The 17,617-nt window shown below is 43.6% G+C and overlaps 1 protein-coding gene and 1 pseudogene across 1 annotated transcript in view; both read left to right on the top strand.

Moving 5' to 3' along the window:
* The window catches only part of LOC147708257 (enoyl-[acyl-carrier-protein] reductase, mitochondrial-like), a 544,978-nt gene that overhangs the window by 118,207 nt on the left and 409,154 nt on the right, over nt 1-17,617 (top strand). The gene's annotated exons all lie outside the window — the stretch shown is intronic.
* LOC147708258 (small ribosomal subunit protein uS10 pseudogene) lies at nt 813-1,287 on the top strand (annotated as a pseudogene).

Below are 17,617 nucleotides of genomic sequence, written 5' to 3'. Positions count from 1 at the left end.
GGATTATTGAACACTATACATTGTCTAATGAACATCTCCATTGGGAAGTGTAATGTTTGTAAAGCCCTAGCTTGTACTTTGTGTGTATGTAGACATCGATACATGTATACATTTGATGGTACCTGTGATATTTATACAACTAATATAATGCTAAAGTTGAGTACCGATCTATACCCTATACAGCATGAACTATGAATGTGTTCTGACAAATGCTAATGAGGATGATGTTAGCTATCTGTATAGTCCCACTTTTCACTCGGCCTAGATCAACGCTCTCCAAATAGTTGTCTGGGAGCTATCAGTAGCTCACAGAACCCTTTAGAGTGGCACACAGACTTGAGGTAACATATTTGAGGGGCACAAGCTTTACATTCCAAATTTTAATGGGTGGAAAGGTTCTGCTCATGTGACATCATAATACTCAGCCTGCAGATAGCTTGACCTCATAATGAGGTGTGCCAAGTCAGAGCCATGGGCAGAACTGGGACTGAGTCTCTGTGGCAATACAGTTGATGCACTGAGTTACATTCCCATTGAACTGTAAATCCGTGGATGATCACAAATTGAGTTGTGATCAATAATACCACCCGTAATTGCTCTCACATGGACTACATTTGGAATAGTGAGTGCGGTAAACTGTTGACTTAACACTTCATTTCATTTACTTACATTTTCAAAGTGTGTGCTTTCCGAAAAATAGGCCCCTTACTTCCACTGGTCAGTTTTCACTGTTTCATAAGTGATGCTTGCACTGTATGAGGCGTTGAATGGAAGATTCCACTGCAGTTTTATAGTCCCCCAAACCTTTCGAATTCAGACAGCGAGGTCTGCTGATCTTTTTTCCTGGCTAACCGCTGTTCGTTCATTTCTTAATTTGAGGACGAATAAGTTGGCCAGGAAGCACATTAGCTATGGCATTTAAAGACGCTGGCAAAGCACCTGTGGAACAGGAAGTAGCTATCCACCGTATTCGAATCACCCTGGCTAGTCGCAATGTGAAGTCACTTGAAAAAGTGTGTGCAGATCTCAGAGGTGCGAAGGAGAAAAACCTGAAGGTGAAGGGGCCAGTTCGCATGCCTACCAAGTCTCTGCGAATTACTACTCGAAAAACACCTTGTGGTGAAGGTTTAAAGACTTGGGATCGTTTCCAGATGCGTCTTCACAAGCGCTTGATTGACTTCCACAGCTCTTCTGAAATTGTGAAGCAAATTACATCTATCAGTATAGAGCCTGGGGTAGAGGTGGAAGTTACCATTGCTGATGCATAATTTAATCTTTTAATAAAAGATTATTTTTTCTGAAAAAAAAAAATAGTCCCCCAATCCAAAAGAACATACAAGGGTATGTTAATGTCATCAATGTAACAGTGCCACATATGGCGAAAGGTGTGTCCTTTACTGCTAGTATATACCATGCAGACTCAGTCAGCCATAGCATGATATCCCATTGATACATGCACACACTCTCACATCTCTAGAGAGCAAGCTCTCACTGACACACATTGCAGACCTTTTATAGTGCCCTTAGTCATAGGATGAAGTCTTTACCATAATGCCTGAATCTATGGCTGGTAGGCATCAAGTCAATGATGCCGGCCGTGAAGGTGTCTGGTAAAAATGCACAAGTTGTTTAGGCGTCAGTAGATCACAATGTTTTGTTCTGTTTCATTGCAGCTCATATCACAGAAAATGTAGGAGGATCCTGGGCTAGATTATGTTACTGGGTTGGCATACTGAGTTTAGGAACTGACAAGGGATGAGGATAGTTAGCAGCTTACAACAAAAGTTTGCAATAATGTATTTGTAGTGCTCAATAAGTGAATACTACCCATGTTGTATCCTAACTTGAGCTATGCTTGTGCTAGATGTAGTTAAATTGTGTCACATCAATACCGATATGCAAAAAGTGACAGTATGAATCAGTTTTTTCCCTCTCTTATATTCATACAGGTCAACGCCCATCATATAAGGAAGGCCATCACCAGGAAGGTGCAGACCCTGGGGTCTTCAGGGGTTGCAGCATACATTGCCGGAAAAGGTGAGAGGATCTCAGGCGCTGGACACAGAAGATCACAAAGGTTCAACTGGGAAAGTCTTTCATACATGTGCCTGGCATGCCACAACCTAACCCCCCCTAATGGCCCACATACTTGTGGTGACCTTGCCTGAGCTTGATGGGCAGTTGAGTGTCGAACTTCAGAAACAAGGGGGTAAGTCCTGGCCTGAGTTACCATGTTATTTATATATATTGTTTTGAGGTTGGGTTTTGTTGGATATATGAAACCAGTGTGTAATCCCTTTTTCAGATGTAAGGGGTGGAGATTATGTTGAGGGAGGGGTATCCATGAAATGTGAACAATTGCTGTTTTGATAGATTCTTCTTGATAACAGTGATAAAATGTTATGTTTGTATCTCTCAATAGGTTTTCCTGTGGTTTTTAACGTGAGAGACAGGTATAGGTTTTTGTCCTGAAGAAGGTGGCCCGAAATTATAATAAAATTGACCACCGAAACGCGTTGACGCTTGGTACCTTATTTAGAGTTGCATCCAAGGATCCCACTTGTGTCCAATAGAGGATATGGTCTATGGACAATTGTGACAAAACATAATGAATTCTATACGGAGCAACTGATCTAGGATGTTACTATTAGCATACACTATATTTTGATGTCTCTCCTTTCTATCTATTTATGTATGTGTTGTTTATAAGATTGTGTTTTTTTTAACTGTGTGCACTGTGGAATTGTTCACGACATATGTTTTAACTGTTCTTTGGAAGATATAAATCTTTCTAATAAATTGTTCTCTTTTTACACAAATTGTTTAGGATTATTGTACGTCACAATTGACTAGTAGGGTCCTTATAAATCTGAGTGATTGGGTGACTGGTGATTAGTTGGGCGATGATTTGGGTGACTGTAGCAGTGAGTAAGGTATGCTTGGGCTGAATGATAGACACAAGTGAATTGATCAGGAATTAATCCTGGTGTGTTGAATCTGTTCTCAAGAGAACATTGCTTTTTTTGATTTATATGAAAATGAATACAGGACATTGGTGAGTGTGTGACACATACCCCAAGGCATTACTCAATGTCATTAGTCAAGTCCAAATGATGAAGCAATGATGGACATGACTGGTAGACTTACAGTGATTTGTTAACATTGAAAGTTCAATCTTATTTAATGTAAACTTGTCATCTTGAAATTTTCAGAACCATTACCTGACTTTTGACATGCATCAAGGAGTGAAGTATACAGTTTGGAATAATATGTGAGTGTTTCAATTCAGTATTAAATGGCATTTGGTGTTAGAGGAAAATGACACTGTGGTGTGCCATTCCATTGGGACAACAGTGAATCCCCCTCTTTTTGTCATAGATATTCCCTTAGTTACAACAACCTTCAATGGCCTATTGGCTTTTAGGAATGCTATGCAAGAATGGTGTTTTGAACAGCACTGAGGTAATTTGGGAAGGTTTCTAGGGCTATGTTTTCACATATGTTGTAGGAATCTTTTAAAAAATCTCCCAGAACTTTGTCCCTGAATGTTTCCAGGCCAGATATTTATGCTAAATATGATACATACCAAAGCAACTTCAGTACAGCTTTATTGGACTATTTTGAGAGTGGATTTATGAGGAGGTGTTTACTAACAAAATGACATAATTGTGCAATGGCCACTTGCAGGTGACCTGATTTCAGTTTCTGGACATGTTGGAGCAACTTAGCAGTATTGCTTGACTCTCATCTCATAATGATGTAGTTTAAGAGAAATGAGACATTGCTGAGTATGCAAGGTGTTAAACTGTCCTAATAGATACGTGAGGATGGAGTATAGACAAGCTAATTCCTGGTATTGGAACTATCTGGGGTTATGATATGAGCAAATGTTTTCAGATAATGTAAGATACATGCATGTGCTCATGCTAACGGTGAGGCCAATTCAATAGGCTTGAAGCAGGTGTCATCTGTACATTTTGCAAATGTTTACGTTTAAAGGTCATGATCAGTTGTGTTTCTGCAGATTCAATAAACCTATCCTATTGTATATGGTATTTCAGCACCATCATGGGCAAGTTAAGGAGAAAGGGCCAAAATCGTTGGAGAAGCAGCCGTCCAGAGTGGTTCGGGTCCTGAGACAATGGTGACCAAGGGACACAGTGGTCCAAAGGGTGAGGGGGACTTCTATAAAGGAACGAAGCTGAACATCTTCATAATTTGAGTCATCCTCTAGTGGGCACTCCCTAGTGGTGGCAGATCCAACAGGAACTGTGAGAATATCATCCTTGTCTGCCACCCCTATACCATCTCCACCCTCCCTGTTGCTCCCCACACAGTTGGTCGGGCCGCAACCCCTAAGAGAGGTTCCATCTCCTTCGCTCCAGACACCTTCTCCCCCTGCCCCTGTTACCCCACTGCACTGTGAGGAGGCTATTGACTTCCTGAATAACATTTCTGTAGGTCAGACTGCACTACTGAATGCCATCCAGGGGCAAGGCAGACAACTGGAACAAATGGTGGCCTACCTGGAAGGCATTCACAGTGCAATGTTTGTCCTACAGAGATGTTTTCAGGCTCTGGCCTCCTCCCTCACCACAGCCTCCCATCACTCCCAACCTTGTGACCCTCCCCGTGTCTTTCTATCCCAAAACCCTATTCACAAACATGTCCGAGCAACATGCACACATTTGCATGCACCCACTCATACAGACCCAAGCAGCACATCTACACATAAACATAAACCACACAAGAAATACTTATCCAAACAGGCAGACACCACACACACCACCACACCCACAGCCCCACCCCATCACATTCACACCCAGCACAGATGACACCACACCCACATAAAACACTCAACCCCATCAAATCTACACACAGCACAGATGACACCACACCCAAATAAACACACCCCACACCATCACATCCATACACAGCAAAGACAACACCACATACTCATGCACACACCCCACCCCATCACATCCACACACTGCATGGAAAATCCATACAATCATGCACACACCACACCCACACCTTGACATCCAAACCTAGCACACAAACCACCACACCCACAATCCCCAACACATCAGTATGTACAAAACACCCAGCACATCCGCAGCAACACCCTCCACAGGCACACTAATCCCCCAATATACACCCAAGAAATTGCGATGTTCACAATCATGCACTCAGTAGACACATGAGAGACAAGACGCACTTATACTTTCAGAACACACACCAGACACACAAGCAACTGCAACCTCAACAGACACAGGCACATCACACACTGTCACTACCTCTACCTCTAAGACCTCACTCCTTAAAAAACAGCGACCAAGTTTTCCACTGAAGACTCTACCTTTTACCCTGTTCTCACCCCTCAAAAATCTACAACCACCCCTTCCAAACATGATCCTACCCCTCCCACAATTAAGACCACCCCATCCACATCCAAATCCACCACTATTGCAGACCCATCCACCCCTTTGAATTCCAGAAGCACTCCTTCCACTTGTCAATTCATCCCTTTCCACTTTCAAACCCACAACTCCTAAACACAAGTTCTCCTCTTCCTCTTCCCAACCCTCCTCGTAAGCAAAAGTCCACTTCATCCTCTTCCCAAGCCCCTTCCTAAACAGAAGTCCACCTCTTCCTCACCCAAGCCCCCCTCCTCAACAAAAAGCCACCTTTTCATCTTTCCAAGGCTTCTCACCTGAACAAAAGTTCCCTCTCGCTCTTCCCAACACAGCCCTCCTAAACAATAATCCACCTCTTCCTCTTTACAAACCACCCCTTCCCAACAGAAGGACACCCCTCCCAAACCCAAACATCTCTCTCCCACGTAAGATCTATGAGGAGCTTGCCCTGCCTAATGGATGTCCCTTCCTGAGGAGGTTCTCCTGGCAGTGTCTTTTGAGGAAAGATTGGTGACATTGCACTTTGCTCAGCGGCATGGTTGAGTTCTGGACCACCTATTGTCCTTGAGTTATGCACTGAGTTATTCTCTTGTTTTTAAAATAAATAGTTGTTTAATATTTGACCACATTAGTCCTGGCATTACTTTTCCATAGCTATTAGAGGGAATCTAGCAATGTTGCAGAGCTTAGAATGTGTAAAATATGTTTTTTTGTTTGCACATTATGGCAGGTTATACAACATCAAATCAATCAAATAAAATAATCCTTTATTCGGTTTTCATGGATTAGAAAAACCATAAAAGTACATTTGAAAAATGTGCACAAAAAGGATGATTTAAAATTCATTAATCTAATAACAATTAGGATAAAAGTTCATTAACAATTGAACAGATAAAGGAGCTGATCAGGGGCAAGATGGCGGCCGGACTCTCGGCCGGACAAGCTGCTTAGGGCTTTATCTCCCGACTGACCCACCACCATGCCTTGAACTAATGGTACTGACTCCCTGAGTACTCCTGAGTGAAAACCCGTGAATATTGTGCCATAAACCTTCCTATTGGCCTCTGAACGTCATGTTCTGGTGTTCCATTGCAGTTCAAGCCCAGCTTCTAACGTGTCGGATCCTCCTGTGGCGGCTTCATCTTTCCACACTTGGTACAAGCAGCGGCACAAGCAGTGGCGCACTCCCTCTTCATCGGTTTGTTTCCCCGCCGACAATAATGCCGCCGAAGGGCACAGCTGCTGCCGTCCCAGCGCTGCAGGGTCGTGTTCCACTTGTGTGAGGGGGGGGCCCTCTGAAACCAGCCCCCAAAAGCGATCGAACAGCGTCTGCAGCGGCTGTGGCAACATCAATGCTGACCCCCTTGGCAGGGGGTCAGCGATCAACAGAGAACACGAAGGAGAGCGCGAAGAAGCAGCGGTCTCCTGCTATGGTAGCGGCTATGGTGCGCTCGAGAAAGACCGTACCCAGTATGTTCCACAAATCATCAGATGCGACCAAGCAGACCTGTAAGAATAAAAAGAACCAACCAGTTCAAGTAAAGGCAATTGTTAAAGCCATAAGTACTTCAGCTGGTGAAGCACTGGATTCAGGCGTTTTGCCGCTTGCTAGATTCCCTGTTTCTCTTTCCGCAATCAATACAGCAGTGGGGTCAGATACTACGGATTGCACTACAGCGCCACATTTAGTAGGGCCAGTCTCTTCTCCAGCATTATCACTCGCTAATGGCAAAGCGGCTACCTCTGCATTGCCCAATGGAACTCTGGGACATGTAGTCCTATCCCAGATTACAGGGAATACTACAGCAATTTCAACACCATCCATTGATCCAGGCCCTATATTACTCCCAGATGAGACAAACCTGGGCTCAATTTGTGACGTAACTGAACTCACAACTCGACAAAATATAGTATCAAACTCTAATGAGGATGTTGCAGGGGGTGATAGATACTACTCTCTGTCAGATCACACAGGTTCCTCCGAGGAAGATTTTGGTGAAGAAAAGGACTGGACCGACGACAGTGAAGCAGGGGACCGGCGTACAAGCGATACACTAATGTCATATTCTGTCCCTCGCACAGTTCGAAAACTAGGTAAAGATCATGGGGACTCAGCTCCTGGCCAAGACGCAGGGTCATTGACCTGGGACTATTCATTTTCTCTCCAATCTGGGTTGGAGAGGAATAACGCTACTCCTACCAATGTGGGGAATGAACATGGGACTAATCTTCCATCTGGTGAAATGACACTTGCAGTGATCTATCAAACTATAATGGCTCACCGCGAGGAAACTCGTCAAGAGAGCTCTCGCACCCAAGGAGCATGCCGCAGGGTACAGAATTCCATCCGCAGAATTGCCAAGAACTGCTCAGACATCGCATCAAGAATTGGGGTGGCTGAGGAGAGGATATCCACTCTCTAGGATGACATGGTTACTCAAAAGGCTGTTACTGATGCAATTAAAGCTCAAAGGGAAGATATTACATGGAAGTTCACCGACCTTGAAAACAGGTTCCGCCACAATAACTTAAGAGTCCTAGGAGTTCCAGAGGAGATTGAGGGTTCAGATGTCCGACAGTTTATAGTTTAACTATTCACGGAAGCGTCCCGGACATCAAACAATGGGACTGGCAGCTTGAGATCCAGCGAGCTCACCGTTTCCCATTCAAACCAGTGAAACGCACAGGCCAGTCCGATGGCAAGCCTCGTGCTATCCTAATTTACCTAAATAACTTTCTGGCCAGGGAAAAGATATATGACTTGGCACATCCAGATAGGAAGTGGTCAGGCAAGGACTGTCAGTTTTTTGTTAGGCCTGATCTGTGTCCGGCTACTGTGGAGCGGAGGTGGCAGCTCCGTCAGCTAATAGCACCTTTTCAGGCAACAGGGGCCCAAGTATTTCTACTGTTTCCATCCAATCTAAAAATTAAAGTACAGGGCCAGACCAGATTTTTTTCCTCTGAAATTCAGGCCAAGGAATTTTTGAATTCTCTAAAATCATTGTAGTCACCTTTATGGCTGTTATGCATGTTTTTTTTTTCTCTTTTTTTTTTCTCAAGGGATTTTTTGCTGTGGGGATAAGTCCTCTTATGTGGATGGGGGGTGCGTTCTCTGGAGTTTAGAGAATTGTGAATTATGTTTACTACTTGTTTGTTTCTCTCCTTTTCTCCCTTCCACTCTCTTAGGCTTGCTCCCTCCATATCAATTTCTTGGTGGTGAGTTCATCGGGGGAACTGCGCTTTAGGACAGCTTTCCATCACAAGGACCTCCGTCCTGGTGTCCTATGTAGGGGGTGGTGGGGTGGAAGGTTTTCAGGGGGTGGGTTCAGGGTAGGTTCAGCCTTGGAGGCTGGTCTGGGTCGGGTGGGGGGTTTGAGGGTTGGGGGGTAAAAAATTAAAAAAAGCTTGAATGCACACTTTAATTATGTTTTATTGGTGAATGTTGACATGAACATGAAATTCTTTTCATTGTGCTTAATTGCTCAGTTTGGGCTATCTATTGCATTCTACGAAGATCAGATTTCTGTGGGTTTGGATCTTCCTTTTTTTTTTACACGAATGACCCAGAGTAAGATACATATAGGCTCCTGGAATATTTGTGGACTGAATGACGGCAAGAAAAGAGCACTGTTTTATAGGGTTGTTCAAGCTCCACATTTGGAGGTATTATGCCTTCAGGAAACCCACATTCCATGGGCCAACCATAGCTCTCTGAAAATTCCTGGGTTTGATCTTGTTGGATGCTCGTCCCAGACCACTATGATCAGAGGGGTTGATATTTTAGTTAGACGTAGTCTGGGCTCCTGTAGGAAAACTAGTCAAGATAATGGTGGGAGATGGGCGATCTCTGAGTTGTCAATTAATGGTATAACCATAACGATATGTACCGTATACGCCTCCAATTTGGATGACCCAGCAGTCTTACATCATCTAAATGTAGAGCTGGCCCTCTGGCCCGTCCAATTTGTTTTTGCGGGGACTTTAACATTAACTTTCCTGCAAATTTTGACTTAGCTGGGGGCCAGAACTATGATGGTAGGAAACCTAGAGTTTTTAGGGCACAGCGAGCACTGGTTCAAGAGCATGGCCTCATAGACGCTTGGTTTCATAATAATAAGCATTTGGATGGATATACTTATTTTTCTGCCCCCCACAATAAAATGGTCCGCCTTGACTATTGTTTTATGTCCGATCAATTGATAGCCGATACTATCATCTCAGTCCCCCTCAGGATCTTAATGGATCATAATCCGCTGATTATAGATTGGCCCTTGCCTTGTCTTACGAAACTCCCCAGGGTTTGGACATTTGAGAGAAAGTTATTATTGGAGGAAAAATATATTGATCATATGAATAACTGGATGTTAGAATTTTTAGATTTTAACAGGGATCCTGCATCATGTCCTATGGTATGGGACACATTAAAAGCGGCGATTTGGGGGGAGACAAAGAGCTTTTCATCCTTTCGGCAGCGATCTATTCGAGCTCAAATCAATAAGCGGATTGAGGAACTGGGGGCTGTAGAGGTCCAGTTAGTAACCGCAATTAAGAAGGGCCGTAATATCTCTCAAACCCAGCAACAGGTGGCTAAAGTCAAGGCCTCCTTGTTGGAGTTCTTCGGTCAGGACCTAGCCGCCAAATATCTGCAGTTTCGCTCTATGATGTTTGAGTACGGGGAAAAATCAGGTAGGGTGCTGGCCAAACGACTCCAACAGCGTGGGGTAGCTAATGGTATTACTAAGATCAAAGACCCCCATGGCTCTGTTCAGGAAACATGAGAAGGGGTCATGGAAGTTTTCTACCAATTCTATAGCTCTCTGTATACTGAGGAAGTGAGGCTCCCAAGTTTTGAATCTAATGTTGGGTCCTTTCTTCAAGGTCTCAGTACCGATAAGGTCACTGTCCAGCAGAACGAACTACTCTCTGCTCCCATAGAATGGGAAGAGGTTAAAGGTGCGATTAATTCATTAGCCAACGGTAAAGCGACTGGCCAAGATCTTATTCCCTTGGAATTTTATGGCTGCTTTCTCACTGTGCTCAGGCCTGAACTCCTTAAAGTTTTACGCGGTGCCCAGCGTGGTCTCATCCCGAACTTCTGGCACCAAACAACAATCATCCTCTAAAAAAAAAAAGGGAAACCGGAGTTGGACCCTTCATCATTCCGCCCGATTTCCCTAATTAATTCAGATAGTAAGATTTATTCCAAAATTTTTGCCACCAGACTGGCCTAGGTAATCTCTCCTCTAGTTTCATTACAACAACATGGTTTCATTCCAGGGCACGACACGGCCAACCATATTCGTCAGGTAATTGCACTCCCCTCGGTGTGATCCTGTTGGATGCCGGAAAGGCTTTCGACAGGGTCTCCTGGGGGTTTCTTTGGGCAGTCCTCCAGTGGAAGGGGCTCAGCTCCGCGTTTTTGCAGGCAATCCAATCACTGTATATCAATCCTGAAGCTACCATTTCAATCTCACGTAATTCATCTAGACCACTTAGAATTGGCAGGGGTACCAGGCACGGCTGCCCGTGCTCGCCCCTCCTGTTTGCCTTATATATTGACCCTTTTCTTAGCAAAATCTGGAGCTCTGGGGATATACTACCAATAAGGGTCAATACTATAGAGTATAAGTTGCTGGCATATGCTGACGACATTTTAGTTTTGACTAGTAATGTGGCCTCTGCTTTTACAGCAATTGAATACTTAGCAAAACAATATGGTCAGCTCTCGGGATACAAACTTAACGGGAGTTAGGCCAGAGGATCTGGGGTCCAGTGGTGGCCTGGCTCAGTGGCTAGCTCACCGAGTCCTTTCCCCAACTGCATTGCAGGTTTATTTATTTATATACTTTTCTTTTGGCTCCTGTTTCTTTTATTTCTTCGATCTGCCTCTAATCAAATGTGATTTTCCCATTTTTGTTAACCTTGTCACCTAGCACTGTTCTTTCATTTTTTTTTTGCTTCTCTCTTCATATTGGTGTTGTTTTCAAGCTGTTCAATACAAAAAAACAGTTGAACAGATATATAATACAAAAGTGCAATCCATCAGTTAGAAAATAATCTAAGACATGATAATCAATATCAAAAATAACTATAATGTTAAATAAAATGTAAATTTCACAGCTTAGTCTAAATTCGGCCTATGTCTAACGAAAAACTATAAAAATGTAACTATGGATTTTGCAATACACTCTTCGTTCAAAAATTGTAAAAAGAGGAATGCAGGAAGACATCTTTAAAAACCCATCGTTTTTAGGATAGGGATGAGCCAGCGATTTCTTGGTTCATTATAAAACTTATAGAATAAAACCGTGTGCAAAGAAGATTGAGGGAAGACGTCATCACAGAGGCAGGATGATAACAATTTTGCCCAGTCATTTATTTGTGGAAAAGTAACTAGGCGGTGGAAAATGTCCAACCTGAACCGTGTTAATAAAAATCTCTCATAGCTGCTCAGGTTGAAAGTTAGATAGGGTTTTATGGTCAGGGTCATCTGGACTGTTAACCCTTTGCATGCTGATGACGGAACCGCTCCGTCATCAGCTGCGGGTGCGCTGTGCTGATGACGGAGCGGTTCCGTCATGGCCCAGCCGCCGCGCCTGCGCGGCGCTGATTTCGCGCCTGCGCGGGCGTTCTAATGAGCGGGGCGGGTCATGACGGAACCGCTCCGTCACCAGCATAGCTCAACCGCGGCTGGTGACGAAGCGGCTCCGTCACCAGCATGCGGCCGCCGCGCGGCCGCCCCGCCCCTTTAGCGCTGCGGCGGAATAGCCGCCGCAGCGAAGGGGTTAACATATGCTGTACTGTTGTTTTGCTGACCTCATTGGTCAGCTGCAGCTGTTCTAAATGCGTCAGACATAGTTTTTTAAAAACTTTTTGGGGAAGTTCTGACATTAATATGGGTGAGTGATAGTATTTTGCCATACCCAGATCATACAAAAAGTTTTTAATGTAGGCGACTCACCAGAATCTTGTGAGCATTTTCAAGAACAAGACAGTCCTGGATGAGCCCTTGACAGAAAGCAGTTTTGGTAGATGTCCAAATGCGATGCCATAACAGGAGTGGTTTGATTTTAATTATATCCGTCAAGTATGACAACCCCAATTCCATATGGCACGAATAAGTCGAAGTAACCTGAGGTACAACAAGCAGAAACCTTAAAAACTGTTTTCAACCTTTTGCAAGACATCCACCTTTCCATAGCCCCACACACCTGCCCCATAGGGCGCGATACTTATGCATTTTGCCTGATATATCTGCATGAGTTCAGTGGGGGGCCTTTTTCCTAATCTGCGTGTAAAATTGACTAGCACAACTGTTGCCCTCAAATAGAGCAATTTTCTAGTCTCAATTGCCTGCCTCCAGGAACATTTATTGTCTATTAAGATGCCTAGGTACGGATACGTCTTTGTGCTCTCAAGTTTTATATTATCAATAAAAATAGCCCTTGTCTTCTTAACTCTAGAACCTGCAGACATAACAAAGGTTTTTTTATTTTAATTTTCAGGTCCAAGTGGCCATAAAAGTATGATATCTCGCTAGAGCACGTTGTAGTTCTAAGGGGGTACGAGCTAAAATCACAGCATCATCAGCATAGAGTAAAGCTGGTATAGGACGTTTATTGATAAGAGGCAGGTTCTGGCACCCTTTTACCATATCTTGTTCTAATCCATTGGTATAGAGTGTAAAAAGAAAGGGCGCCAGGACATAACCCTGCCTAACCCCTCACTCTACCCTGAATGACGCCATTAATTCCCCCCCGGCACCATACCTCACTCTTGCTGTGGCATCAGAATATAGTTCATGTAAAAATTTTACCAGAGCTGGCTCTACCCCCATATCCAAGAAAATGGACCATAAATTAGAATGACTTACGCAGTCGAAGGCTGCTGATAAGTCAACATACACCATATACAGAGCCCCGCCCTTAGCATTTACATAATTACCCATCAAGAGGGTCAAGTTAAGGGCTTGCTCTGTGGTACCAAGTCCTTCTCGAAAGCCGAATTGAAGATCCAATAAAATCTTGTTATCGTCCACCCAGTGCTGGAGTCTCTCAAGAATGACACGTCCTGCCACTTTCCCCAGCGAGTCCAGCAAAGAAATCGGGCAATAAAAGGAGGCGCATTGGCGATCCCCTTTTTTAAAAATTGGAACAAGGATAGATTCTGACTATGAGTCTACCAGCCCTACAGCACAGGATGCTGCTAAAACTCTGGTCAGAATTGGGGTCCACAGCTCCATATTGTATTCAAAAATATCGACTGGGACCCTGTCGGGGCCAGGGGCCTTTCCACTTTTACTGGCCAAAAGGGCAAACTCTACTTCACTATGCATTATATCTAGAACTATGGGACAGGAAATTGTATCCATTTCTGTGTTTTTTCTTTCCATATTGCTATGTTCTTCTTGTCCCTTAGGGGGCAAGCCAAATATCTGGGCAAAGTGTTCAACCAATGTTTGTTCATCAATCGCTATTTCAATTTTTGGGTTGTCTCTAAATTCTGAAAGAAATGGGGATTTAATGGTTGCCCAGAAAGCAGTATTGTCCTTTGTGATATAGCTTCTGTGGAGTTAGTCCCATAGTTCTTGTTTCAATTCTATTTTCCTAGATTTTATGGCCTGGTTATACTCCCTTCTGAGATTAACAATTTCCTGTTTGTCCCTTACTGTTTTATGAAGGGCACGTTTTAGTTTGGAGTATGCTTTGGTGCATCTATTGTTAAACCATCCGTTCATTTTAGGGTTTTTACCATTTAACCTAATAAAGAGAGTCTCTTTTATTATTTTTGTTATAGTCGCGAAGCTAGTCATGATTTCTTCATTAGAGGTGGCAGTGTCAAGGCACTTTTCAATTGCTGTTAAGGAGTTTTTGACAACAGTGGAGGTGATCACCGATGGGTCGACTTTATCCCACTTAAGCGTATACCTATTGAGCCTATCCAAACTCAGGGCATTTTGCCCAAGGGTTCTCAAAGGGTTACGCCTTTCTGAGTTATGTGTAAGTGATAGAGTGATACTATTAGGATGGTGATCACTTGTAGCATTATCGTGGGTTTTAAAGTTCGAAATTTGGGGACCAGCATTACTAGAAATTAAAATAAAATCTATACTGCTCTACTTTCCTCCACTGTTAAAAGTACAAGTAAGCGCGACAGAAAGATTAATCAATTCGTTTGCCAGACCCATTTCCAAACAAAAAAGGGTTTCGTTCAGACAATCCCCACTTACTGTATGAGGAAAGTGAGTTATGGAATTTTCGTTCTCGTCCCAGAGGCCACACATTTGATTATTACTAGGGCTACATATGGTTTGATTGAAATCGCCTCCCCATACAATAATCACATCTTTCATTATCTTGTTTTTCAAATCCTACAAGGAGAGAAAAATTTATTTTATTACTGTAATTAAATCGACCTTTTGGAGATTGTTATAAAAATTGACCAGCACAACGGAGTCAGCCTTATTCAAGTGCATAGTTATTATTTGGAAATTAGGTTCCAGTTTAAACGGATCGATTTGTTTAATTTCCAGGAGGTTAGAGACAAAAATGGACATTCCTCCTTTAGCTCTCCCAGAGGGTGAAGAAAGTGCTGGTGAAAAATAGGTTTTAAAACCCTCTATATGAATCTCGGATGTAGCCCATGTTTCTTGGAAACAAAGGACATTGAACCTTTGCGCGAATCTGAGCCAGATTTCATTGGTCATTTTCGAGCGCAGACCTGCAATATTCCAATAAAGTATACTGAAAAATGGCTTATCCTGGGGTCTGATAGATACTGGGCCCTGAATAATATTCCCAGGTTGTGGGTTGGAATGGTTTATAACGTCAGATACTTCTCGTTTGGTGCTAACACCTAAACCCAAGCTTCTTTGTTGATATTGAAGGTGTTCGATACAAAGATTCGATTCAAGGGCAGATGAAGTCATGTTTAGGGATTGGTTAAAAAGAATTGAATGTACTATTTGATTGTGACCTACCGAGGTCGAAGGTTCATACTGCCCTAATCGGTCACAGTTTGTCTTAGCAAGTCAATCAGTCTCTTCCAATCCCGATAACCCATTAAATCTGTTGCTAGTTGGAATATCATAAAAATAATCCTGGCTTAGTGCGTTATTACCAATCCTGAATGCCATCTGGGGCCTAATCGGCGGTGGATAGAAGAAACCAAGTGGGAGTATGTTAATCTCACCCATTTCTAGGGAATAGTTACCACTCTCCCATAAGATTTTATTTACCAACAAGGGGGATCTAAAAGTGAGAACAATACAATCTCCTGAAAAGACTTTCTCACGTCCACCCACGCGCTGGACCCTTCTTGCCATCTTAAATTCAGTAAACAGATATTCAGTTAGGCCTGTTTTTCTAACCAGCCAATGGACCGATTTATTTCTAAGTGTTTCCCAGTCTTCTACTTCTGGCAATCCCCTTTTCGGCACATTTGCAAGAACAATTATATATGGGGCGGCAGCAGGTGGTAAGTCAAGTTGTTGGTCAGTACCCATATTGGCCCAGTTTGAACCTGAAGGATTTGAATCTAGGTGTTGGAGGGTCTTTGGGGGATGAGGAAGAGTGGTTGTGCCCAGGGTTTCTATGGTCCTTTTTAAACCCCCGACCCTTCCCTCAAGATTATACTTGTTGGTTTGTGTTTATCAATCTGCCGCGGCCGATCTCTTATTGGATTGTTAGTGAAATGATTGAAGATAGTGGCCGGTATTAGTAGAGGCTCATTGTCCTTAGTGTGAGAGGGGCTTTTATCCTGAACCTTATTCGTGCCTATATTACTGTTCCTCTCTGGGATGAAAGAGATTTAGGGTCACCTCCGCTAGGCTTATTCTTATTGGATATATGTTCTTCTATGAGAGTCAGTCTGGCTCCCATTTGATCCAGCCTAATTCGCAAATAGAAACCTAGCCTTTCCACCAGGGTTGCTAGATTTTTTCTATCATTACTGGATGCATCATGATTTTTACTATTCTCATCTCTGGTCTTTAAAGCAGCTTTACTAGGTCCCGCCTTTTTTCTACCTTGATAGTTATATTTTACTTTTGTGGGTAAAGTGCCTATGCAAGTATTTTTACCATCCTTGATTATATTATCAGCAGCTGTATTCTCCACAAGCATGGGATTTTTTTGTTTCTTTTTGCGGAAGTTGTAAAGAGGAATCTGACTCACTTGAAACAATCTCGTCAGAGATGTATTGGATACGACCATTTGGGGCAGTTTCTATCATTATATTTTGTTTTGAGCTATCAAAGACCTTATGTTGTTCTGGTTCTAATTCAGGATCGGACCGTGAGGTACCCGCTTCGAGAGATTCTACGATTGACCTGACCTGTTTGTCCAAGGCCCCCATAGCTCCAGTGAGGTAACTCAATAGGGTTTGTTGGGACTCTGTTTGTATTTTCTTTCCTACACTGGGTTTTGGACTAGACATTTCCCTTTTACCCATGGTATCAAAGTTACCACGATAATTTTATAAAAGGTGTTGAATGTAGATGTTTTTGGTTAAGGTCCCGCCCCGTGTGTCCAAAGGGCACTACAGACACTCTCTAACTGATATATACACTTATAGTTACTTCACAAATAATTATAGTCCGGTCTAGTGCCAACTCATATGAGAAGTAAATGTCCCAATAGTACAACTAATCAGCAAACAAGCAAATGGTCCTTACTGGCAAGTTCTTGCTGGTTTCGAAATACGGGGACCAAGAGAATGAACCCAGCCCGACCTCATTCGGTCACAGACGGGCAAGGACGGGGCCCCTGATCGTGATTTAAGCGCCTCCTGGTGCGAGATGGTGATGCTTGTTGCTGGCGCCGCTGGGGACTCTGGGAGCTGGAGTCTCTGGCGCTCGGGTGATCGTTGCAGTCCTCCGGGACTGTTAGAAAGTGGCAGGACAAGGCGGCAAGGAAGCATTCAGGAAAGCTAAGGGGCCCGCGCTGCGGGAGCCCTGATCGTGATTTAAGCGCCTCCTGGCTCGAGATGGTGACGCTTGCTGCTGGCGCCGCTGGGGTCTCTGGGAGCTAGAGTCCCTGGCGCTCGGGTGATCGTTGCTGTTCTCTGGGACTGTTAGAAAGTGGCAGGACAAGGCGACAAGGAAGCGTTCAGGAAAGCTAAGGGACCCGCGCTGATCATGATTTAAATGCCTCCTAGCGCGAGATGGTTACTCTTGCTGCTGGCGCCGCTGGGGACTCTCG

The sequence above is a fragment of the Lissotriton vulgaris genome, chromosome 6 (genome assembly GCF_964263255.1).
Source record: "Lissotriton vulgaris chromosome 6, aLisVul1.2, whole genome shotgun sequence".
Classification (NCBI taxonomy): Eukaryota; Metazoa; Chordata; class Amphibia; order Caudata; family Salamandridae; genus Lissotriton; species Lissotriton vulgaris.
This window is presented reverse-complemented; position numbering and strand designations above follow the sequence as displayed.